Raw genomic sequence first — 13,966 nt, forward strand, 5'->3', positions numbered from 1 at the left:
CCTTGGAGGAGTGAAGGTGGACTGTGATAACTGACACAGAAATTACTGACAGGGCTTACAGAATCCCTTTGGTAGCAGAAGGACAGTGTGAGTTCTCATGTTTACGGGTCTGCCAGTACTGTATCTGTTGATTGTTCTTGGACATTACATGTGAGGTGAGCAGGGCTTCTGGGTAAATAGTTAGGGCTGAGCTGAATGAGATTGTGTTGGCACAGTTGTATAGGAGATGGATGTTGTTTTGAGGTAATTGTTAAGTATGTAACTTGTGAGTGTCACAGTGCGTTTTTAAAAATATTTTTTAATTAATTTATTTATTAGAGACAGAGAGAGAGATAGAGTGTGAAAATGGGTACACGAGGGCCTCTAGCCACTGCAAACGAACTCCAGATGCATGTGCCACCATGTGCATCTGGCTTACATGAGATCTGGAGAATGGAACCTGGGTCCTTAGGCTTTGCAGCATGTGCCTTAACTGCTTAGCCATCTCTCTAACCCCAAGTTTTGAGTGGTAACTAGAGTAGTGTTGGGGGCTGAGTTGCTTGACAATTACTTAGGACAAAACTGGCTGAGAAACTGTATAGGGCTTTGAGTATTGAGTTGTGAGTTGAGGGAAGTTGTGATACTGACCTTGTCCCAGCAGGGCAATGAAAGTACCAAGGTGAGGCAATAAGTGATAACATAGGATAGAGTAGAGCTATTAATTCTGACATAATGTGAACCAGGGTGACAATAGGAGCAGGGAGTGTTCAATGTGCTGAAGTACATAGGGAATACTACAAGAGTAGTAAGGCAGGTTTGTGAGTGTTGTGTTAGGAGTTGGCTGGATATAGAATTTTGTGGCCTGACAAAAATGGTGTGGGGGTGTAGAAGAAGTAGAGCAGAGCTGTGAGTGGTTTGGTAGAAGTCAAGAGCATGGTTGACCAAGATGGTTGACTCACAGGAATAAGTAGGCAGCATGTTGGGCTAGTGGCCTAAGAAGTAGTTGGAAAGCTTTAATTTCTCACATATTGTGGAAGGCAATGTTGATGGAATACAACAGAACTGTTCATGATGCTGTAATAATTTAGGGAAAGTACATTCATGTTTACATATAGTGGCCATGGCCACTCAAGTGCCCACTTGATAATGTGTATGCTGTTTTATAGCTTAAGCTGGACTGTAGGAGGAGCAGGGTAGTTTGTGAGTGATAAGGTAGGCATTGAGAGAAGAACTTTAAGGCTTAAAACTATAGGAAATATGGGAGGAACAAAACAGCTCTGTGAACGCAGAGGTAAGAAATTTGGAGACTCTTTGAATTCTGACATAAATCATGGCAGGAATGATGAGTTAGCAAAAGCTTTAAAATATACTCCTCATTCACCAGATTCCCTCCCTCTACTACAAGTACAAAATCAGCCAGAAGACATATGGAAACCAATTAGACAATATAATTTTCTAGAAGAATCTCCTATCTGGTATTTCCTGAGCTCTAAATATGGTGCTCTTGGTAATACGATGCCAAGCAATTCTCTAGTTTGGCTTGTCCCATTATCTTGGCCTTCTCTGTAATGTGATCATATTATTTTAAAATTTTATCTTGGCATTTACATATACATATACATACATATACAGACATATATATATAATTTAATTAGAGTGAAAGGTAAAGAGAGAAAGAGACAGAGAGAGAGAATGGGTGCACCAGGGCCTTTGGCCACTGCAAATGGACTCCAGAAAGTGATGCTACCTTGTGCATCTGGTGTACATGGGTCCTAGGAAATAAAATCTGGGTCCTTTGGCTTTGCAGGCAAGCACCTTAACTATGAAGCCATCTCTCCAGCTGTCTTGGCTCATTTTGTATTCACATCTTCCATACTTATTGACAATAAACCGTGATAATTTCCTTCCCTCCCTCTCTGTCCCCTTCACAAATCCACTCTCAATCTCATATTTTTTTAAACTATACAATACCTTATGTACAACTTTTGCAAAGTAACACTTTTTAAATAACTGGACACAAAAATATACACTTTAGAGAAATTCACATCAATAATTGTATAAAGCTCTCTTCTAGGGTCCTGAAAATTTAGGACAAACATTAGCTGTAAATAAAGTGTTACTGTGACAGTCTTGAAAGGCCACATATATATTTATCTACATATAGATATCACATTGATGTTTTCAAGGCTACCAGCTTTACTACAGAATTTTTAGATTATGTATTCAATTGTTGAGGTTTTTATGATTATGCAAACATTAAAAGAATAGTGATATAAGAAGAACAGATTTGAATAGTGGTATAAGAAGAACAGATTTGAAAAAAATCTGAACCAGCACATATATGGAAAAGCTCCAACCACTCCAAGTTAAATTCTAAATGGCCATCTTTTCTGCAAAACAGTAGTGAATAATGTTTAAAATAAAATTATGGCAAAAAAACTTAAAACGTGATTCTGATTTAGTACATTTTTCTCTTTTAATGCAAACAATTTATTTACCATTTCTTTATTCTAGTGCAGCTGCATTAAGGCTTTGAATCATTTGACTCAAAATTTTTACAATATTAAAATCTGACTCAGGATTTTACAATGTCAAACAGGTCCACAGCTATACTTCCTACTCTGTCTCACTGAGTGAGAATCAACAGAGGTAAAGCTCAACACCTTACAGAAATGGTAGTAGAGACATATGCTAACAGCTAAGAGTTACATATATAGTTTTTAATTAAAGGAAGTGTCATAACACAGTTTAGTGGCAAGAGATTGGTGCTGAGCCTGGCGTGGTGGCGCATGCCTTTAATCCCAGCACTCGGGAGGCAGAGGTAGGAGGATCGCTGAGAGTTCAAGGCCACCCTGAGACTACATAGTGAATTCCAGGTCAGCCTGAGCCAGAGTGAGACCCTACATCGAAAAACCAAAAAGAAAAAAAAGAGAGAGAGAGAGAGAGAGAGAGAGAGAGAGAGAGAGAGAGAGATTGGTGCTAATAAACAAAGGTTTCTTTTAAAAAAAAAGTAACAACTTTGGAAAACTGTTCAGTTCATTCTTTCGTTTCCATGGAGTTAATGCAAATACATTTCTTAGGACAACCTTAAAGTACACTTTAGATGGAAATGGAATGTACATCCAGAACTACAGGTGAAAACTAAGATCTAGGTGCTAATAGAAAAATTTTCCTGATTTTGGTCCTTACACATTTGTGTCCTGGAGTAAAGGTTCTTTGGTTTCTCCCGGCGCTTGTGTACTGTGAGGATGTCTGTGGCTGCCACAATGCTTTCTCCAACTGCTGGACCTTAAACTTAAATTAGTATGTTCCGGAATGAACAAGGCAATAAGCAGAGCCAGCAGTACCGAACAGGCTCCAACTAGGAATGGGGGACCGGGGATGATGGAGTTCTGTTCAAAGTGGTGCTGAGGGCTTGTGTTTGTCACCAAGTCTGTTCCTGTGATTGGCAGTTCTTTAAGTTCCACATGGAATATGTAGAAAATAAATCCATAAAGGGCTGGTCCCAGACCATTAGTAATCCTCAAATTCCTGTTATCATTCCTTGAACAACACCCTGTTGATCAGCATCAGCAGTTCGGGAGACAAGGGCACTAACAGCAGGAAAGATAATGCTGGACATGGCTGCAACTGCCCCAGCAGTTCACATCATCCAAGGTTCTGAACCAAAGCCATACCATGCCAGTTGTAATATTTGAAATCCTAGACCCAATAAAATGGTGTTCTTATTTCCAATTGACCTCATAAGCAAACTCAAGACTATAGTCTGTGCAATAATAGAATGAATGCCAAGGACAGCTATGAAGGCTGCAACACTTTCTGGTGAAAGTATAATTATCTGTCTGAGGTACAAGAAGTTGTTGGAGTACTGGCCTGCCTCGGGCAGGTAAGAGAGTGCTGGAGACGAGGAGATGAGCCCTGAACAGACCTTTGCCCTGAGATAACCTCTATCCTGAGCAACTTCTGCCCTGAGCAACTTCTGACCTTTCCTCATCCCCCCACCCCGCCATACCTAACTGATTCCATCCCCCACCCCGCCACACCTAACTAATTAACACCCTGCCTGGCAACTACTGTCTTTGTAAACTAATATAATGCAGGCCATTATCTCCAAAAGTTCAGCCACAACCACTGCAGTAGAAGACAGATAACGAGATGTGAGAACTGTACCGTGAATTCTTGGAATAACCGCAAACTGTCCTAGGCCAAAGGCCAAGAAGATTCTGTAACTTTCCACCACCTGCCTCCTCCAGCACCACCCCCACCCAAGACCCTAACCCTAACCTTAACCCTTAAAAAGGCCGCTGTGGCTCAATAAAATTGGACTCTTGACAAGTATACATTTGCTTGAGTCTCTTCCTCTCTCTCGCCCATCTTATTTCAGGTTAGGGTCCTCCTTGCCCCCATGAATAACTAGGTCCCGTGGGACGGGACAAGAGAGGAACACCATGATACAGATGAGCAGCACGATGGAATCCTGAACCACTTTCTTCAAGGATGCAAAAGGGTCAGCCTGTTCCCAGGAAATTGGTGCTCCCCATGATGCTGGCCGCATCTTCTCAGGCAGCGACTTTGGCACAGCCACAAGGATGAAGCAAATATCAAGCAAAGCTATTGCTGTAGCCAAGACCACCACTAAGGTATCCCCGTACACTCGTCCAAGGTAAGTTCCAATAGCAGGGCTGGTAACTAAACTTGAAGTGAATGTTGCTGAAACCAGCCCATAAGCCATACTTCTTTCATGCTCTTGAGTTATATCTGCTATGTATGCAAATACCACAGAGAATGTCACTGCAAAAACCCCAGAAACAGAGATAACAGCAAAGTACCACCATGGGCTGATTTTCATTAAAGGGATTGGTGCACATGTGAAAAAAACTGTTAGCAGCAAGAAGGATTTTTGTCCCCAAACATCAGAAAGAGCACCAATAAGTGGGGCACTGAGGAAGGACAACAAACCCTTTACTCCTTGAATTAGGTCATTCATCAGAAATGTATGTTTAGGGAAGGTTTCATGTAATACCACCAACGTTGGTGCCGTCAATAGTCCCCAAGCAAACCCTCCAGAAAGATGACAATAACCGCATGATAAACACTAGGAGAACCAATTACTTGAGGTAAGCTGAATGTTTCTTATCCACACTGATTGTTTTGTTTCTTTTAAGATCTTCTCAAAATAAGCGCCAGCAAAATCACTTGGAAAACATGTTGTGAGAACTGCCATGAGGCCTACAAATTGAGAGCCAGCTGATAGTTCCTTGAAATCAAGCTCTTGAGAATCTGAAGGCCATACTGTCTTTGTAAACTAATATAATGCAGGCCATTATCTCCAAAAGTTCAGCCACAACCACTGCAGTAGAAGACAGATAACGAGGAGCCTCCTCTTTTAAAGTCCTAGAATAATGCATGGTTAGAACCAAACTTGTAGTCTGAAAGACCAAAATTCCCAAGGAAAGATATTTTAAGTTGGCAGCCATTGTTTTATCTTTATTTGCCTCCCGCGCCGTTCGGCCAGCTGCTTGTCCCAGGCTCCAGGACCCAGCGACGCTGCGGGACACCCCAGACTGCCGAGCCCGCTGCGACTGCTGACCCACAGCGCCACCAGCTCCCGCAGGTGCCACCTCGGTGTGAACCACTCCATCCCATATTTTTAAATGCAGCTTTCTACAGGTTTTGCCCAAATTATCAATGATTAACTTTGCAGTGAGTGACTTCACTATAGATAATTGTACTAGATGGTATAAATTTGTAATTTCAGGAGCTGGGAAGGTGAGAAGGGAGGATCACCAAGAATTCTAGGGAAACTTGTTCTACACATTATGTTACAGGCCTTCCAGGGCTATATACCATGACACTGGCTAAGAAAATTGTCTATTGAACTGCATGTTGGCAGAGGAACAAATGAGTAAAATGATAAAATCACTGTTCAGCACGAGTTACTAAGAATAATGAGTGAGTCTGAGTTGAGCCAAAATGCAGTAAGCTTCATAAGGCTATAACCTTCATATGGCCCTTTTCTTGTGACAAGCTCTGTTCTGGGGTAATATAGGTATAGCTATTAGCCTCCTTCATATGTCAGAACGAGTAATTAAGAGGAGTTTTTCAAAAGTTTTGATACAGAAAGTTTCCATCATGATGGGGTGAGGGACTCATGAAATCACAAACCCCCTCATGGATATTTAAGGAGTTAACCAACCCCATGGGGTAGGTGCTAGAGATTCTTCACATCCAAGAAGATCTTTAGACAGTTAATATTTGCTAAAGGGAAGGGGCTAATGATGCTATGCATCTCCCTTGGATATATAAGAAGGAAGCAAAGAGACCTTTTTATCTCCAGGCACATATAAGTCATGGTCCTATGTATATATCATCCAGTAAATGATTTGATCCACCAATCTAGACTTGCATGGAATCTTTTCTTTAGTATGCTTGTTTGCACCTCATCTGGATTGAGTAGACATTTGTTCATATCTCCTAATAAAAATTCACAAAACACCTTCTCTGTATTTGGTTCTGGCCAAATCCTCCACCTCCAACAGCCTGGAATTTTTCCTGGTTAACTCCACTCAATATCTCCACCCTCTATACCACTACTCTTTTACCATGGTCACTTGCTTCCCACACTTCTTATGTTCTTAGTAACTGCCCATAACCCTCTAAGTCTCTTCTTATCACAGCCTTCTGCAACTTGTCTGCAGTACTCCTGCCAGGCAAGTTTTATCTTTGGTCATTTCTTGTCTTTGCAAGAATGAGGACAATGAATCAATCAATTTTACATTTAACCTGTCCACAGACAAAATTTCTGCTGGATATGTTGATGTTATCTGTTAGGGCAGTGAACTGTTCCATCCAAACCAGTACATATTCATGAATATTTGCCACAGAATGTCTCAAACCTTTTCTGGGATAAATCCCAAAGCCACCCAAACACAGCAGTAAGAAAAGGATATTCATACTGTATTTCTATCACCTTCAACCTCACCTTACACTACTCAAGCATTACCTAACCTTACGTTTGCTTGCATACTAGCACTAGAAATAGTACAGCGCATGGTATCATCTGCTGTGGCAGTTGTGATCTAGGCATTCATATCCTCAACTCTCAAATACACAGATTACTACATGGGTAGAATCTGGGACTAGCAGTATGTATATTGTTCATAAATGTCAAAAATTTCAATGGGATTGTTTCAGTAAGGGCTCTTGATTCCCAGGGAATTCATATTGGGAAGGTTCAGTGTGGGAAACCTGGTGGTACTTCACATACCCTTATTGAACAAAAGTTTCAGTGATGAGTCTCCAAGCATGCAAAAATATAAAATGATACCTATCAGAAAACATCCCTACATTACTCAACATTCATTAGACTACCTCTCCATTCAGACTCCTCCCTTCTTAAAGATTATGCCTAGGACCATTATCAGGAAGCCTGCCTTAGATATACCCTAGATATCACTCAGCATCCCATTATATGTGAGACTGAGGACACAGACAATAACATACCAGTGGACAAAGGAGTCAGTTTCCCTCTCCTGTATGCCAAAGAGGATAAGCATGTAGTGAGACTCTGTGTAGAAAATCTCAGAGTAGTACTCCTGGAAATTTGTCATGACCCTGCATAGCATTTCCTCCTTGGTGGTCAGCTCCTTTATTCTATGCTGGAGGAGCAGGAACTTCACTAACTCTTTACTTTAACATTTATTTTATTTTTTTTTTTGGGGGGGGAGGGGTTGAGGTAAGGTCTCACTCTGGTTCAGGCTGACCTGGAATTAACTATGTAGTCTCAGTGTGGCCTATAACTCAAGGCAATCCTCATATCTCTATCTCCCGAGTGCTGGGATTAAAGGTGTGCACCACCACAGCCAGCTTACTTTAACATTTATCTGATCTTTAGGACAGGTAACAACTGGAAGTCCTGTGAGTTGATGTGTTGTTTCTCAATTTCATTGTGCAAGTTCAAATTAGATTGGTTACATGAAGTGGGGGTCATGTAAATGGATGAAGAAAAAAAAAAACACTCTGGGAAGAACTTGATGTTCCAGCAGCAGCATATTCCTTCTCTGAAATGCTGGAACTTCGAGGATATACAGTGGAGGATGAGGAAGAGGAGAATGAGGAGGAGCAGGTAGAGGAAGGGGATGAATTATACAGCTCTATGGCCTCCTGCAGACCCAGGGGATTTTGTTTCTCATTATGGGACTGAAAGTCTTCCTCCAACCTGAAGGGTTTAGGCTTCTGAGGTAATGCCATGTTGGCTTTAATCTTGGACTCCAGGAGGAGTCAGGTGATGCTGACCCAAGACCTATTAGAAAAAAATAGTGTGGTAGATTGCAGACAGCCATTCCTCTGAGAGCTCTCACAAAGGACCTTGAATATTTTCTCTTGGGTAGTCTATAAAACCAGGGAGATACTGGATTTCTCCTGCACATGACCCTAGGGAGTCTGAGTACAGAAAACACAATTCTCTGCACAATGAATCTAGTTCATAGATAGTGAATATCTCATACAGTGTGCAGGGTATTTGGGGGGGGTGTTGACTTTCAGGAAGAGATATTATGCACATCTTCAGATTGTACACATCACTATGTCTCCTGACCCCTCCTAGACTTCCTTTTCTATTTAAACTGTGGAAACTTCCCTGCACCAAGTCTGTTACAAGCTGCTTCCTTCAGCACCAATTGAGGCTCCAAGGCACACAGATTTTTGACTGCTAGAAAAGTACTGCTTACTCACTCTTGACAACTCAATATTCCCTGTTCAAGTTCCACCTTTCACTTCCTTCAGCAGTGCCTACAATAGTACACAGCACTGCCTATACTCCTACCTCAGCCCTCACATCCCTGTTCTGGTCCTCTTCCTGAAGCCGCACTCCAAATATCCCTCCTTAGACTCCCAGCTCTGCCTTGCACTTCTGTGGCCTGCTTCCTGTGCCACTAACAGCCTCTCCTTGTGTGCCGTGCATTCCCACATTGACCCTGTCCTGATTTGCAGACTCCTGTCAGATCAGATGAGTCCAACAGTGTCTTCTAATGTCCATTGTTATGTACTGCATGATGAATTAATTGCTTAGTCTGGAAGTGATGGCAGCAGGCCCCACTATGATTAGGCCATATATAGTTATGGGGTGTTTCTTCACTCTCCTGTGATGGTATATGCACATGAGTAAGCCTTTATCAATGGAACACCAGATTTTGGCAGAAAGCATCAGTGTTAGTGTATGGAAAATCCTATCTTCAAGCATATGTCACTAGAGACCACATCAGCAGTACTTCTATCTGGACCTGGTATGGGTCAAACTATCCAGTGGGGCACAGATCCTTTTTCCCATTTTTACTGACATTGGAGGTTTCTTTAGGGTGCTGACAATTAGAGGATGCTGGCTCATTGGCAGAGGCTGAAATGAACCATAATCCTAAGCCACTTGTGCTCTAATAGCCAGCTCATTGATTGAAATGGGATTTGGGTATGTAAGCCTAAATCTACATGCACAATTTCCAATATATGCCAAGGCCACCTTACTTTAACACTCATAAGGTGCATACAAATCTTCTCCTCAGAAAACCAGAGCCCTGCCTTGCTCTTCTCAGCACTAAGGACGTAAACTCAGACCCTCACTGGCACTTGTGTGAAACCCCACCATCATATGTCAACAGGTAGAGCCTTGGCCCTAATCCCTACCTTACCATGTCCCAGGTTCTGGACCAACCCTTGCATTAAGACAAATAGATTTAGTACCCAAAACTCTGTCCTTGATACCATGTCTGTTCCACCATGCTTCAGTGCTCAGAACCCATCTCTCCATTCCTTACTCACACTCAGCCCCATCCACAAATACTAAGCACTCATAGACCATGCCTATTTCTTCCATAGCATTTCCCAGCCTTAGGTCAGGCATTCCTCTCCCAATTCCTACCTCAGCACTCACAGTTTAGAAATCAAAGTCCTGCCACATATTAACAGAAGCTTCAAAATTCCTCTCTCAAATTCTCCTTCATCCCACCAAGCCACCAAAGTGTAAGCCCAGACACCATCCTCTACCTGGTACTTCAGTGGCTTCTCGGACCATGCATCTACATGCACACCCTTTGCCCCAGTTTCTACCTCATCACAAACAGCTCTGTACCATTGCCCCAGTATCTCTGTCAACAATATGGCTCCTTTCCCCAGCATTTCTGCCAACAAAATTTCAGGATTGCAAGGTCTTTCCCCACTCCTGGGCCACAACCCACAGTGCAGCCCTTGCATTCTTATAGGCCTCCATTCGAGGTCAAGTCTCACAAAGAAGCCATTAACTTCTACCTCACCACTAGCAGCCCTGCCCACTTTCTTCCATAGTCCTACCCCATATGATGGTAGGCCTCAAATTTCAACTTTCATCACCAACCACAATATTCCCTGGCTGCCGTAATGCTGTATCAGTGCCCCCCAAATGCATTTCCCCACTGTAAACTCTACCATGTTCTTTTTGTAGCCCTGACTCCTGTCAAGTCAGAACATAAAATTCATCCCTAACATCCTATATTATTGCTTATATCCTTGTCTGGGCATTGCTTTGTGATCCAGTCCCAGGTATATAAAAAGCCTGACTTATATTCCTACCTTTCCCCTTATAGCCCTATACAACATCTCATTCAGCCCTGCTCTAAATAAACCTCAGCCAACTCAGTAGCCCCACTCCCCCTGTGAACACTGCCACCTGGTGCAATACTCTCATAATCCTTCTTCAACATATACTTCACAGGTCTGGCCATTATTTTCCATAGCCACATAACAACTCTATCTCAACAGGCTCAGCCCTCCCCTGATCCTCCAGTAGTTCTTGGCCCCTCACAACAAATATCCCCAAATATTTAACAAGTAATGATGGTCCTGTAAGGCCACTACACCCAAGAACTCATAGCCTCACTCTTGTTTAAGGCACTCTGTAATGTGACCCCGTCACTAACACCATGTCTGTGATTTCAGCATAGATGGGTTCCTCCCATGTCTTAGCTCCCTATACCCATTAAGAAGATGCACGGCTGTGCCCTGAGAATTCCAAACCTGCCTCCAACAGGCCTCATTTCTGACAACCCTCCCTGCCCCCACTGAATCTATGTTACAGATCCTACTTTGCTGGTTTCCCATAGATGCTCCTTGCTCCTCCTGGCAACCCAAACACAACAAGGACTCTGCAGGGTCACATCCTGCACATACTCTTTCATTTCTCTCTAATTTCTGACATATCTTATCCTAACAAAATAACATGCTATAAATCCCAGAATTTGCCCTGATTTGCCATAGTCACTTAGGGTTTAGTGAGCCTCAAACCTGTTACAGACATTGCTAAATCATAATCTAATTTTGAATTCTTACATCCATGAGCCATTATTTATGGAAGGATTTTCACTAATAGGCTATATGCATGTGCATGATTTATGTGTTTATGTCCTTGACAGTATATGCATATGTGCGGACATAGGCACAGTAAGAATATCAGATTTGGACTCAGACATGAAGTTAATGCCTACAAATATCCTTCCCTGCACTGAATTCTCCAAAGCCCAAGCTAGCTATTGTTGGACTGACTTAGACTCTCTGATACCACCAAGGCATTCCCTCACCTGGACACAGTTGGCATTTGTTCTACCATTGGTGCACTGGTGGCATACACCTATGTGTCGCACTTGCTACCTCCTAGTCAGAAGCTCCTCAAATACCCAAGGTATATATAAAAAAAAAAAATGATGATGATAGGACGCTGAGGTAGTGTATCTTCCTGTATTCTACTACTTGTCACCAGAGGCATTATGCATTGTTGAGAACAGACATGTAACAAGAGTCAGGAAAGCATAGGGTTGGGAAAATTGGAAATCTCTGGCTAGATTATGCTGGAGATAGCCAAAGTTAAACTTAATTTTAATACTCTCACCTTCTGGCCAGGCCCTAGGATACTCTGTCACAGGTTCTAGGCCTAAATGGTTCTGTTAGTCACCCTTCTCTCAGAAAATGCTTGCAAATAATGAGATAAATCAATGCATACATTATGTTCAAGCTGCACCTCTCATTCCTGCCCTTGGGCCAAATCCTCTAATCCTCCATGTCACATTCATAAGCAATAGGAAATGCTCTGATCAGTCATTGCTTCTCCTAGGGTCAACCCAGTGACCACAGCCAAAGCTCTCTTACCTAGGCCGACAAGGGCCTTCATTACAATCATGTCCCACAGAATTGTAGTTTCAACCTGCCCCAAACTGCCGTGCCTCAACGCATAGACAGTTGCAAGCTCTCTCTCTTGGACCCTAAAAATCAGGTAGTCCTTTTTATCAGAGGACATATCACCATCTTCCTGGTGATAAAATATGCTTCAAGAGGTGGCTATAAGTCTCTTTATCAGAGTGTCCCACATATACTCCAGGGACTTGAAAACAGCCGGTGCATAATTAAGTTTCAGTGATGGGCAGCCAATTCATTTAGAAGACATTACTTCTGTCTTTTATAAGTGAAAACAATCCCAGGCTATGCCATTTAATTCACCCAGGTGTATTTGTTGATTTTATTTATTACTTAATGTGTGAATATACTGTTTATTTGTCAAATTTCACAAGCTTATCTGCTTTATCAACTCGCCCTCACTCCCATTCTACTGACAGGCCCTCTCAGTGGTTGTTTAACTGGTATTCACCACAGGGCTGTGAATGCTCCAGTTAGTCTCATTTGATAGTAGAACTGTTCATGATACTCCTTACCACACTATTTATCTTATAATCTTTTCTCCTCCACTTCCACAATGTTCCCTGAGCCTTGGTGGATGTGTTATAAGTCATCTTTAGTGTTAAGCCTTCTGCATCCTCTGCATTTCTACTTTGATGAGTTTTGCATCTCCTCAGTGTCTTCCACCACCTTCCTGGAGGAAGGTGTCTTGCTAGCACTGAGAGCAGATCTTGGGTTTAAATGAACACTTTCTCTGCAGTGTCACCTTAGTCCTGGCTTATGTGACAGAGATAACTCATCTTGTGCTAAGCAGTTTGCTATCTTTCCTTTTTGTATTGTTGGATCTTGGTTCTCTGTGGTATGTCCTGACATGTATAGAAACCAAGTTCTGCAACCAACAGTGAGAGCAGCATGGAGCATAAGAAAAATCATGGCCATTCAAAAGATTTTCCATAGATACACCCTCTCTTAGGCAAAAACAATGGGATCTTGATTTTTAACTTCATAACTAGGATTGTGACTTGGTTCTCAGTACCAATTATGAATCTCCTCCAATTAACCAGGCCTCATTTCCATCAGATAGCAGTTCATTACCTCCATAGGCTGTGTGCCAATTTTAAACAGGTGTGTACATTTTGCCAGGCTCATTATTTTTGTAACTGTCCCAATCTGAACCCCTACTTGTTTACACTGTTAGTAACCACTACACCCCAGTAGCCTGCTGAACGCATCTCAGAACTATATGTGCTGGATTTGGGGGCTGAGGGGGGCTGTGAATTCCAATGTTTTGGTACTTAACCAATATAAGCAAAAAAATTAGTCAAAAGTCTGCAAGAAGTGTGAATTATGAATTTTTAGGATTATTGTAGGGGAATTAACATCCGGAGAGGAAGGCTGAAGTGATGGCTCATCAGTTAAAGTCAGTTGCTTACAAAGCTTGATGGCCTGGATGTAATTACTCAGTACCCACGTAAAACTAGATACATAAATCTGTGCATGTATTTGGAATTTATTTTCAGTGGCAAGAGTTCCTATTGTACCCATATATTCCCTCTCCCTTCTTACAAATAAATAATGTTTTTTTTTTTAAAGATCCATGGAGAAAGCTAGCTGACTCATGCCAGAGGAAAATTCTACTTACCAGGATAGAAATGATAAGTGGAAATTGAATGATCTCCATCACTTAGAAATCTATAGGGTTAAAAAGGCTCTGGAGAAGGTACATACACCCATACATAGAAAGCAAGGTATGAGAACCAATAGATCCCTTCACATAAAAGATCAAAAAGGATTA

The 13,966-nt window shown here is 42.0% G+C and overlaps 1 pseudogene; it reads right to left on the reverse strand.

The window, feature by feature from the left end:
* Positions 1 to 3,164: 3,164 nt before the first annotated feature.
* On the reverse strand, positions 3,165 to 8,229 carry LOC101594013 (annotated as a pseudogene).
* Between the last annotated feature and the right edge of the window lie 5,737 nt (positions 8,230 to 13,966).

This window comes from Jaculus jaculus, chromosome X (genome assembly GCF_020740685.1).
Source record: "Jaculus jaculus isolate mJacJac1 chromosome X, mJacJac1.mat.Y.cur, whole genome shotgun sequence".
Taxonomy (NCBI): Eukaryota; Metazoa; Chordata; class Mammalia; order Rodentia; family Dipodidae; genus Jaculus; species Jaculus jaculus.